Here is a 12,955-nt window from a genome sequence, read left to right as displayed (position 1 = left end):
CAGTACTCCATTTCCTGGCAAGTGGGTCATTTCAAGCAACAGTGGCCATAGCATCAGGGATGTCCCAGCCTATGTTTTCCAACGTGTTGTCCAGAGTGTTGTCTGCCCTGCTGAAACACATGCGGAGCTACTCAGGTGGAGGATTTGCCCACAGTGAAAGGTGACTTCTATGCCCTGGGACATATCCCCAACATCATAGGTGCCATTGATGGGACACGTGGCTTTGGTCACCCCCGCAGGAGTGAACAGGTGTACAGAAACCGGAAGAGTTATCATTCCATGAATGTACAGATGCTGTGTTTGGCCGACCAGTACATCTCCCATGTGAATGCCAAGTTTCCTGGCTCAGTGCATGATGCCTACATCCTGTGGAATAGCAGCATCCCTTATGTGATGGGTCAACTCCAGAGGCACCGTGTGTGGCTATTAGGTGAGCACCTGGAAGCAAGACAGTGGGAGTGGTTGTCTGGGTCTGGCGATATCCCTACAGGTTAGTGTGTGTCTAACAGTTGTCACTCGCCATTTGCAGGTGACTCTGGTTTCCCAACCTGTCATGGCTACTGACCCCAGTGAGGAATCCCAGGACAAGGGCAGAGGAATGCTACAATGAGGCCCATGGGCGAACTCAGCAGATTATAGAACGGACCTTCGGCCTCCTGAAGGCCAGGTTCAGGTGCCTCCATATGACAGGTGGATCCCTATTCTACTCACCAAAGAAGGTGTGCCAGATCATCGTGGCCTGCTGCATGCTTCACAACTTGGCTTTGCGACAACAGGTGCCTTTTCTGCAGGAGAATGGTCCAGATGGCCGTGTTGTTGCAGCTGTGGAGCCTGTGGACGGTGAAGACGAGGAAGCAGAAGAAGAGGACATGGACAACAGGAACTTGGTGATCCTGCAATATTTCCAGTGAGACACAGGTAAGAGTACAGACCTGCCTACTACATGTACTTTAACACTACTACCTCTCTACTGTCGTTTTCACCCAGTGTATGGTTACTGAGTTGTCACTTTCCCTTACGATTTCACAGATGTGGGTCCCACTGTGTGACATCTGCTTTGTTTCCTCAAGGACTAGAGCTGTATAACATAGGTATGTTTACATTACAATTGGAAGAGCATTTTGTCACTGTAATTGCTAATACACCATTTAGAAATCACAGACTGACTCCAGATTGTTTTGTGGTTCAAGGGTGCTTATTGAAGTGCTCAATCTTGGAGGGGGTTGTGAAATGGTGAGGGGTGATGGTGGAGGAATGTCCATGGCACAGTCCAGTCTATTAGTCTCACAGGTGCATTGCCCAAATGGGCATAGGAAGTGGAGCTGGGGCAGTTTGAGGATGGACAGGGTGACAAAGTGGGACAGAAAGATGACATTCAGGGTGGTCTCATTTCTTGGCGGGGTCTTGGCTTCGTTCTCTGTCTTTGTCCTGGATCTCAGGGACTGTTTGTGGGGTGGTTCTCCCTGTGGCGGGGCGTCCTGTCCACTAGCGCCGGCGAAGGTGGTGGGCAGTTCATCGTTCATGCTAGTGTCAGGGGCCCCTTGTTGTGCCACAGTGTCCCTCCTGGTGTTGAGTACTTCCTTCAGCACCCCTACGATGGTGCCCAGGGAGGAACTGATGGTTCTGAGTTCCTCCCTGAAGCCCAAATACGGTTCCTCCTGCAGGCACTGGGTCTCCTGAAACTTGGCCAGTACCGTTGCCATCGTCTCCTGGGAGTGGTGGTAGGCTCCCAAGATGGAGAAGAGGGCCTCGTGGAGAGTGGGTTCCCTTGGCCTGTCCTCCCCCTGTCGCACAGCAGCCCTCCCAGTTTCCCTGTGTTCCTGGGCATCCGTCCCCTGGACCGTGTGCCCACTACCACTGCCTCCAGGTCCCTGTAGTTGTTGGGGTGGTGGGTTAGCCTGGGTTCCCTGTAGTGGTGGACACACTGCTGCTTGACGTGTCCTGGGGACAGAGGTATGGGCCTGCTGGGTGGGTGCTGTGCTGATGTTTCCAGAGGGAGGAAGCTCTGTAGTGGCCTGTGACTGGGAGAGGGGAACCGACTGTCCTGAGGTCCCTGATGGGCCGGGCTGATCATCTAGATCCAGTTGGATAGAGGTGCTGTCATCACTGTGGGCCTCTTCTGTTGGTGGTGTGGACATGTGTGGACCCTCTTGTCCAATGACGTTGTGTAGGGGTCCTGCAGGGGTATAAAAGAATGTTTATTACATCTGTGTGTAGCATGGTGTGCAATGGGTGGGTGACCGTGTACCCCAGTGCTTGCATTCCTGTGTGGGACCTTGTGTGATGATGGTTTAGGGGGTTGTATGGGTATGTGCGGTGGGCATGCTTTGGTGATGGGTGTCCATGCTTTTTTGTTGCATGCAGGGCTTGGTGTTGGGATAGGTGGTTTGTGATATTGGGACATTTGTGAGGAGTAGGAGCGATGGGGGGTGAGGGTGAGGGTGGGGGTATGTGATGGCATGCAGGTAGGGTGTGGGATGTAATAGTTAAGATTTGACTTACCAGAGTCCATTCCTCCATCTACTCCTGCAAGGCCCTCAGGATGCAGAATCGCCAAGACCTGCTCCTCCCATGTTGTTAGTTGTGGGGGAGGAGGTGGGGGTCCGCCGCCAGTCCGCTGAACCGCAAGGTGGTGTCTTGAGACCACGGAACGCACCTTCCTCCGTAGGTCGTTCCACCTCTTCCTGATGTCATCCCGATTTCTTGGGTGCTGTCCCACTGCGTTGACCCTGTCCACTATTCTTCGCCATAGCTCCATCTTCCTAGCTATGGAGGTGTGCTGCACCTGTGATCCGAATAGCTGTGGCTCTACCCAGACGATTTCCTCCACCATGACCCCGAGCTCCTCCTCCGAGAACCTGGGGTGTCTTTGCCGTGCCATGGGGTGGTGTGGGTGATGTGTGGGGTGGTGTGTGTGGTGATAAGTGTGCTGATATGTAGTGGTGTGTTGTGTGAGGTGCGTGGAAGTTCTGTTGGTGATGGTATTTTGTGCCTGTGGATGCTTGGTAGTAGTTTGTGGTGTCTCTCTCTGGCCTTCTCTCGGTAATTGTGGTCGTAGGGGTTTGTGGATGATGTGGGTGTGTGTTTTATATTGTTGTGGGTGTGTGTGGGAGTGGTGTGTGTGTATGTGTATCAGGTGCGTGTATTTGTAATTGTCCAATGTGGCTGTGTTTTGCAAGAGTGTGTGTATTTTGAGCGCGGCGGTGTGTACCGCCAATGGAATACCGCGGTTGAAAGACCGCCATGTGGATTTGTGTGTCGTGATAGTGTGGCCGTATTTCTGTTGGCGTGACGGTGGAGGTTTTGTTTTCGCCAGTTTATCACTGACCTTTGGTGTGGCGGACTTGTGTGGGTGTCTGAATTTTGGCGGATTCCGTGCTGTGGGTCATAATAGCTGTGGCGGAATTCCGCGGCGATGTGTTGGCCGTCTTCTGCACGACGGTAAGCGGCTTTTACCGCCAATGTTGTAATGACCGCCAAAGTGTTTGGCCCCGATGAGATCATTTTGTTGATGGTAAGAAGTGACTAATGATCCACAATCACAGCCTTATTGAGATCCCTCAGCTCTGCACAAAGGCTGATGTCCCCATTAGCTTTCGTGCCATTACTATTGATGACAGAATTTCAGAAACATCTACTTCTTGAATTATTCCATTGTCTCTGACTTTAGCTATCTTTGATTGGGCATCAGATTTGAGCTTGATCATATGTACATATGTTTTGAGACATCCCAACTCCTTCTTAAATACATCAGGAAACTCTATGACCACCTTTTTACTATCAGTTGAATTGTTACATGACTATAGGCATATCTTTTACTGTGACTGAAGGGTTTTCATTTGGATCTAGAAATACAAATAGATCCTGTTGGTGAAAGCAGCTTTTGAGAGAATCTCCCTTAACAGACACATACAATTTTCCTGGAATAATCCTATCTTTGAACTCAATTGTTCCCCAAAAATAACCTAAAAGTTTAATTGGTTCTCCACTATACCCTTTCGGTCTGATGTCAGGTTTTAAAAGTTCCACTTTCCCTTTTAGCTTTTGTTCATAAAATTTACTTAGTGTTAATGTAATTTTTGTACGAGAATCAAATAGTTTTTTTGACAGATTCACTATTAATGTGAATAGTCTCCTATGGACCTTCAGACTAATTTGCTTTTGTTTGTAATGCTTCCAATTCTTCTACCACATACTCTTCATCATCACCATAATCAACTTCTCTCACCGTTTTGTGATTAGCAGATGATTTACAGTACTTTGTGAAGTGTTCCCTCCTTCCTCAATTTTTATATGGAACTTTCCATCCTGAGCATTCTTCACAGTTTGCTATATGACCTATATTCCCACGTGTAAAATACCTTCCAAAATTATTTTTCTCTGTTTTGTGGCATACAAATCCTTTCTCTGACCTTCCTTATTTTGAGTCATCTTCCCCCTTTTAAACTTATCTTGTACTACTTCCATACATCTTCTTCCTTAACATTTCCAGGGTTGGCTTTGTGAATGGTCTCAACACATGCTTTTGAGTGTTCTTGTGTCTTTGCTATTGTTAAAATCTCATGTATGAGGGATTGTCTTTCTGCCTCATTATTTCCTTGGCCTTTTCTAGCCTACAACCTAACATAAATTGATCTCTCAAGCGTTCTTTGCTTGAAGCACAAAAGCCACAAGTGGCAGCCAACTTGCATACTCTTGTAATGTATTGTTCCACTGTCTCATAGTGATGTTGCATTCTCCTTCTAAAATGGTATAGTTCAAGAACTGTAGTTAATTTTTGAAGATAATGTGAATCAAGTTTCTTGATACTAATTTCATACTCATTAAGACAATTAGAATCCTCATCAGTCAGTTCAAGAAGATGTTGAAACACATCTTGTCCTTCATGGCCAAGACAGTGCATTAACAAAGACATTCTTTTATATGCACTTAATGAAGTTCCAAATACCTTGGCATAATAAGCAAATACTTTTTTCTACTTCACCCATGGTATGGGTGGATTCCTTGGTGACACTAGAAAGAATGGGGGAGTGGCAAAGTTCTGCATGGCAATACACAGCTTTCAAGATCAAAAACTACAAAGAATGTTTAGAGTATGTACTTTGTAAAAAGTGTTCTTAACTCACAATATTGCAATTTGTTATAGAAGCTGTTATGTGTGTGCATTACAGATTTTCCCACTGGAACGCATTAGCAGCAATGTGTGTGTATCACAGTGAAATTACTATAACTATTTATAGTTGCCAAATGCTATTTTCACAAACGTATAAATGTTTATAGTTGCCAAATGTAATATGTGTGCATCACAGACTTTCCAACTGCAATGCACTAGCAGTAATTGTGCGCATCACTGTGAAGACATCGTAACTGTCTATAGATGCCAAATGTTATGTGTGTGCATCACAGATGTGTCAGACAAGATGCACAAACAGTCTTGTGTGCGCATCACAGATGACAAATGTGATACTCTTTTCCTGGAAATCACTAGCAGTAATGTTTGCATATTACAGTGGAAACAACATAACTGTCTATAGTTGCAAGATGTTATGTGTGCACATCACAGATTTGTCAGAAGAGATGCACAAACAATCTTGTGTACGTTTCACAGGTGACAAATGTAACATTCCTTTCCAATGTTAAGAACTAGACTGTTGTTTTTCAAATGTTTTTAAACATGTGTGTGCATCACAGTGAGACACACTATCCTCAGGGTTGGTATAGGAATACGTCCAATACATCACTAAAATGGCTGCACTTCGACATCGTACGTGAGCCAATGTAACCACATGACTACACGTCTTAGTCTCCTCACACTGAAGGAGAGCAGCTCCATTCGCTGTGCGCTCAAAGAAAAAATCTGGTGATGCTCGGCTGAGGTGTGCGAGAGGCTCACAGTTCTAATAAGCGGACACCTTGCTGACGTTCAGTGAAGGAGCTCAAGCAAATGGCTTGGGACTCAAGGTGAGTGCAAGGAACACACATTTGCGGGGACACACACGCAGAGGTAACCGTCACCCTTCAGCTTCTTATAAAATAAACAAGCATTTTACCTCATGTAAGTCTTTTCTTTCCACAGTTGGTGGTTTGTAGATGATTATCTTATAGAGGATATCATCTATATAGTTAATGAAGTCCTGACCATTGTGTGTTGGGATGTCATAGTTTGGACTCTTGCTCTGGGGAAGACTGCTGGTTCAAGGATGACAGTACTTATGTTTGTAGGCGACTATGCCTATCCCACAACAAGTCTCAACTGTAGTCCCAACCCTTCCGGCTCACTAGCAGTACCTCACCAATAACCCAAACAGTTAAAGTTGATTTGTGGCAGCCGTTATGCATGGACTCATAAGTATGACATACCAGGGAGTGTCGTGGATAAACGGAGATTTCCCCTTTCTCACAGATATATCATGTCTCAACCAAACACAAGCAATAACGAAGATGCAGTAATGTTTCAATCGTTTTTATTTCAACAATGCAGTAAATCGCATGGGCTGCAATGATTAGGATAATGAACAATGCAAGAAATAGAATTGTAAAGATGAGAGTCATGATTACGAAGACCCCCACCATCTTGCATTAGCATGGAAAGACATAAAGTGTATAATATGTCCCAATACCCTATTGTGATAGGCCTAACCTCCTACATAAAGGAGAGCTTGGTATGTTAAACCTAATCTGCCAATGCCATGTCCCTGGAAGGAGCCTCAACCCTGGTTACCTTGAAACGAGGTCTGGAGCTCATACTTTGGAAGAACACGAAGTCCGGGTCAGCGTCAAGGCGACGTGCAGCATCGATGGCAGCAATGTTATCTGGTCGGAATATCTCTGATTATCTGTCTAAAGTGAGATGTATTTATACAGATCTACTTGGACCCCTGACGTAGGTTGTTCCAAAACAACAGATAACACTGCATGCTTGGGACGGTAATTTCTAATGTGAGCACCTACAGTTTTTGTCTTTGTTGCATGAGTTGACGCCTTAGCGCGGTGACACTGATAACATAACTCTAAACAAAAGGGCCTAACTATAAACATGGCAGCCATCTTAGAAGAATTAATTAAATAAATGGCCTAAGACAGAGCAAGCTAAGTAGGTTAAAAGTCACTAGGTGATGGGGACACGAGTCTGCAAGCCAAAGGCTAAGCTAACTTCCTGTTATCCCATTAAAACAAACTAGGATTCACTATAGGGGTCTCTCCAGGATCATCACATGCCGGTTTGCACACTGGTTCATCACACACTGGTTTACACGCAGTTTATACTCATTAAGGGCCCAATTACAACTTTGGCGGGGTGGCCCTCGATCCGCCAAAGCTGCAGTGATGAGGCTGCCATCAAACCTGTGGCCTCACCCTCCCATCCCATCATATTACAATGTTTCCACCGGGCTGACTGGCAGAATTTTCATATTACAATGTTTCTGCTGGTCTGTCTGGCAGAAAAGTGGGACAGCATTGGCTTGGCTCCCTTAGGGAGCTGAGGCCAATGTCGTCACACTCCAACACCCTTGGAATGCACACTGTCTGTATAGCAGAAAGTGTGCATTCCGACTCTGCTGGCAGGGGGGGCTCTTGCACTGCCCACGACATGGTCATGGGCAGTGCAGGGGCCACCCTGTGGCGCCCAGCACTGGCTTTCCATCAGCATTTCCATGGTGGTGCAACTGCCATGGAAGGGCTGGCAGAAAGTGGAGCTGTGAACCACATGGATGTGCCAAACTCAGCCCCACTGTGGTTGACCACGACCCGACTGCCGCCAACCTGTCAGGATCTGTGATCCTAGCAGTGGCAGTGGTCTCCTGGAGGTCTTACTACTAGGATCGTAATCTGGCAGTCAACAGCCAGTAGTGTGGCTATCCGACCACCACCGCAGGTTTGGCAGTCCTCAGACTGCCAGACTCATAATCGCCCCTAAGTCTTGAAGTCGCTCATCGCCAATGTTAAGTTGCAGGATCTCAACAACACAAGACAAGTTGAATGATAAATCATTGTATTTATTAGATCCTCTTAATGCAGAGACCACATCCACAGCCTCCTCCTAAGAATAAATGACCAATGATTCTAACCTAAACATTCTATATGATAATGTCTTGGTTACACGTTTCCATCATCACCTATATACAGAATGTAATGATTAAATGTAATGATAATGTAAGCTACACAAGCTCCTTTCCAGTCTAATGCATTCTTTGAGGGTTTTAAAAATCTTAGTTGCCCTTCATCTGTCATCTTTAACTTAGTCAAATAAAACATGAACATCTTTCTAGCATGTCGGATCTCAGTCTCAGTCAGACTTCCTGCATTGCCGAGGCATGGTATGGGAGTAACAGAATGTTAGTGTCCTCATACAACATCAGACCTTGCCCTTTGTTTCTCAAATGATATTGGCTGTGCCTTTGACATTCAACACACTACTCATAACAGCCTTAGAAGGATGCCCACAGGAGGCCTGCAGGATAAGGACTTCAGATTGTTCTCTACAACAAAAGAAGTTGATTGTGGAGATTGCCAACTTCTTAGAATTTTCAAGTTCTCTTCTCACTCTGATCAAAGTAATACTATCCATCGAGAGAAAACTTTTCCAAGATCTTAAGAGTTTCCATTTTCCCCCCCGTAAACTAAGGTTGAATTAAAAATCAGCTGCCTGGCTTTCACATCCGCCTAATCAATCTTTGCTGTCTGACCAACTTACTCAACATATGCAGAGGAAAGCAAGGCTTTAGGGAAAAAGAATCAGTGCTGCTTAGCTTTAAAACTGTCCTTCAGGCAAATCAACTTCTCTCTACTCAGCAGAGGATAAAACCACTGTTGTTCTTCAGGAAGTGAATAAAAAAACATGTATTGACAATGTATCCAAACTAATCTGTCACTTACTCAGACTCTCATTGTTGATAGTTAATGCTAAAGCTTATTCAGATGTTCACTGACTTTCCTTTTCTCTCTTGATTACACACTCATTTTCTTTCTGATAAGCTACACCTGGCTAGTACACAACTTGTTTTTTATTACAGTTATATTGAAATGCATATAATAATCATGTAATGTAGTAAGGAGCACTTAAATAATACATGTATGCAATATATATTAGCTTACAATCAATAAGGAGGGACAAGACAAAAACTTACAATAACAGTGTGCTCTAAAAGGCTAATTACAATATGATTTTAAAAAAGAGGGAATCGTATAGGCATGCATATCAATGACATTTCATATTAAGTCCAGTAGGACAGTAATTGGGTTACAAAATCCTCGCAACAAGCATCTCCAAAGCATATTATCAACAGTAGCTTCAACTAGTTTAATATTGTACAGGAATAATTACAGTTTGCAGTGTTTCACTCCATGTTCAGAGTTGTGGCCAAAGGAGATGATGATGCATTACAAATAACCACTTTGTGCATCAGAGACTCTTGGCTATCCGGTGTTATGGTAAGGGGCATGTATAGATCTGCTAGGATTACCTCCCACTGATATGTGAGCGGGTATTTGTGTAGACGTAGGGTGTCCTGGCGACAGAGAGCCATTTCCTCTGCTCTCACCTAGACATTCAGTGATTGCGTTCAAGCCTCATAAATCACCAGATTGGAGGAGCCCTTCTGCGAGTTATAAGACGTTTGGCCAACAATAAGTTCAAGTCTACGAAATGGGGCATAGATTTTAGTTTTTTGCCCCTTTGAAACAATCCCAGGATACAAGTCTCCCATGTTTGTGGTACATATCAGCCCACACAGTGGGTCAAAAGGTCCAGGATTACGGTCCAATAGTGTTGTAGACTTAGACGACAACAACAACATGTGTATCAAAATAGTATAGGCAAATGATGGCCATGATAAGCCTCAAGTATCTGTGGAGGGCATAAACCTGTGCCGTGCAAACACTCTGCCAAAACCCCAACGCGCACGGCACAGGTTTATTCACTCCACAAATACTTGAGGCTTATCATGGCCATCATTTGCCTACACTATTTGATTTCTCCCAAGGACTCATGACTACCAGCAGCTTGATCTATGTACCTTTCGTGTTTACATATAATGTTTTACATACATCTGAAGCCTTGACAAAGTCTTGAAGACGAAACACGTGTTGGCTGTTTTGCTGTATGGACTTATTGTTACATTCGAACATCCTATTGTAACTCTGACCATTTATCACCATCCGGCTGCTCTGGGCACATGGTCATTTTGTACAACGCAGTCTTTTGATTGATATTTCTACTTTCTACTTGCACTTATAATAAATATCTACACATCATATTCCAAGAACAAACTTTCTATTTATTCTTGAACATTATCAGGATTCATGCTATTGGTGTGCCCTGGCCACTCTTCTTTCAATATTTAGGCAACCACCCACTCTTCAGTGTGTGGTCCTATGACACCTGTGGTGGCAGGTGTTAGGGCTAGCCTGTCACCCAACACCATATTGTTTAAATTTTATGAATTTGTTTGGATTTCACTATTGACATACGCTTTGAAGATGTGCAAGCACTCTCTGGCATCCGGCACCTTCTTCGCCTGACAGTTATAGTATCTGTTAATCTTATCAGGGGTAAGATAGGCCCTTTGTGTGATATAATATTGTATTAATCAAAATTACACATTATACGGAACACGTGTGGGACCTTCTAGTATTGCCACCCATTCCCTATCAGTGAATGGTCCCCTTTTATGCCCCTCCCATCGTCCATGGAGAGCCGTGAACGGACCAGAAGTGAGGAGCCGTAAGGAGTCCGCTATCTAACGCAACAGGTGTCTCCCCTCTCCAAATATATGTAAATATTGTAATGTGAGATGCATTTGGGGTTCACTTGTCAAATCACCCCATGCTCGCTGTAGCGCACTCCTGATGGAGCTATACAACAAAAAGGTTCCCGGAGATAAACCAAGGTCTTCCATCAGGGTGTCATGGATGTAGAGCTTACCATCAGTGTAAATGTCACCCAATGTATGAAGCCCCACTGCATGCCAGGAAGCCAATTCAGTGGCCGATGAAACATGTGTTCCATGTGGTGTCCTTAGCAGTGGGATGGCTGGTGCATAGGGGATCAGATCTCTAGTAAAGTAACAACATCTATGATAGCAGCGGTATGCCAGGTTCAGTAACAGGGGTTCTGGGGTAGGAGGTGTGGCACAACAGTGAAATAAATGTAACAATTTGCGATGTGTCCATTCACTTAAATTAGTAGTGGTGTCCGAGAGGTATCGGGAGGAGAACCAGCGGGCCACCCACTGTAGCTGTGCGGCTAAATAGTAGTGCTCTAGATTGAGTAGTGATAATACACCCAAATCTGTAGGTCGGTAAAGTTTAGAAAGGGCTACACCACAGTGGGAGGCATTCCAAATAAAGCAGCATATTTCATGCTCTAAGGATCGAAAAAAAGAGGCTGGGATATATAATGGGAGATTAATAAATTAATGTAAGAGGCGAGGTAATAGTATCATGTTAACAAGTGCCACTCTGCCCATCATATATGTCTGATCTTGGTTTGGGCCAATAGTTGGGTATATAATAATCTCATCAGGTGGAGAAAGTGAGGGTCCAACCCATATCCCGGCAGGACTTTAAATAGGAAGGGCCATTCCAACTAATCAAATGCTTTCTCTAGGTCTATCTCAAGGCAGCCCGTCTGATGACACTAGCGGGGGGCGTACCTCAGAATACGGAAAAAGCAGTGCAGATTGAGGGACGTAGTGGACCTGGCACAAAGCCATTTTGATCTTCGTGCACTAATATAGGTACCAAAAGGGCTAGCTGTGTCGCTATGATTTTAGCCAGTATCTTATATTCAGTGTTTAGGAGCGCCAACACCTCTAAGAATGAAGGCTACTGGGGTATTTATGTGGTTTGAGAAGTGAAATTAGAGTGGCCTCTCAGAGCGTGGTGGGGATCCTCGCCAGGTCCAGGGCCTCCTCATAAAGATTATGTGGCTGAGGTGCACGTTGGATGGAATATGCCTTATAGAACTCAGCTGGCAATCCATCAGGACCAGGTGTCCTGCCTTTAGCCAGAGAGCAGATGGTGTCTTGAATCTCAGATAGCATTGTTGGACCCTCCAGTTCCAATTGTTGATTGGCCGTGATACGGGGGAGGGGTATATCTGCAAGAAACAGATCAATGTTATCCAGCAAGGAGGTCGAGGCAGATTGATAAAATGACATATAATGTGAGTGGAGTGCCCTATGAATTGCGTCTTGTGCATGCAGCAGAGAGCCAGAGGTCGAGCGAATTGTCGTGACCGGGTGAGGTGGATTTTCAGCACAATTCAGGCATCTCAAATTTTCAAGTAGTTTGGAATGAACTTTATGCTTTGCATGTAAATGTGACAAAGTGCTAGGATTCCATACTGCCTCTGACTCATAGTGTAATAACTGTTGTTCAGCGTCAGACACCTCTTTATCCAGCTGTTTACGCATGCCCCAGCTGAGTTCTAGACAATGGTCGCATATTGGAACCTTAAAGGCATCCCATTCCACAGATTGCAAAGTGGCAGAGCCCCCATTAAGGTCAAAATAGTCATTAATATGCTGCCTGGTTGAACTACGGTCTTCCAGTGCTCTGGGCTGCAATCGCCATGTGGGGACGGGGGGGTAGGGTGGTTCTGCCTCAATCAAGTTGAAGGTATTGGGGGTTGTGATTGGAATGGGTCCACCCTAGATAATCTGTCTGCACTATTACTGCAATCAGGGTGGATGTACAAAGCAGCCGATCAAGGCAGACATGTAATGCGTGCAGAGCTGAATAAAATAAGTATACCCTTGAGGCGGCGTTGTAATGGTGCCAAATGTCTGTTAGATGTCAGTGGCTCAGCCAATTCGTCAGTGAGTGGGCATTGGAGGTGGCTGCAGTGCATGCCAAGGGTGGGAAGAACCTATCCAAGTGTGTATCCAAAACACAATTAAAATCCCCTTCTCTAAGTCAGGGAATACTAGGAAAGGAGCCTGATCCGTGTTAG

Source organism: Pleurodeles waltl, chromosome 1_2, assembly GCF_031143425.1.
Source record: "Pleurodeles waltl isolate 20211129_DDA chromosome 1_2, aPleWal1.hap1.20221129, whole genome shotgun sequence".
Lineage (NCBI taxonomy): Eukaryota > Metazoa > Chordata > Amphibia > Caudata > Salamandridae > Pleurodeles > Pleurodeles waltl.
The sequence above is the reverse complement of the archived record's forward strand: the minus strand, read 5'-3'. Positions refer to the sequence as shown.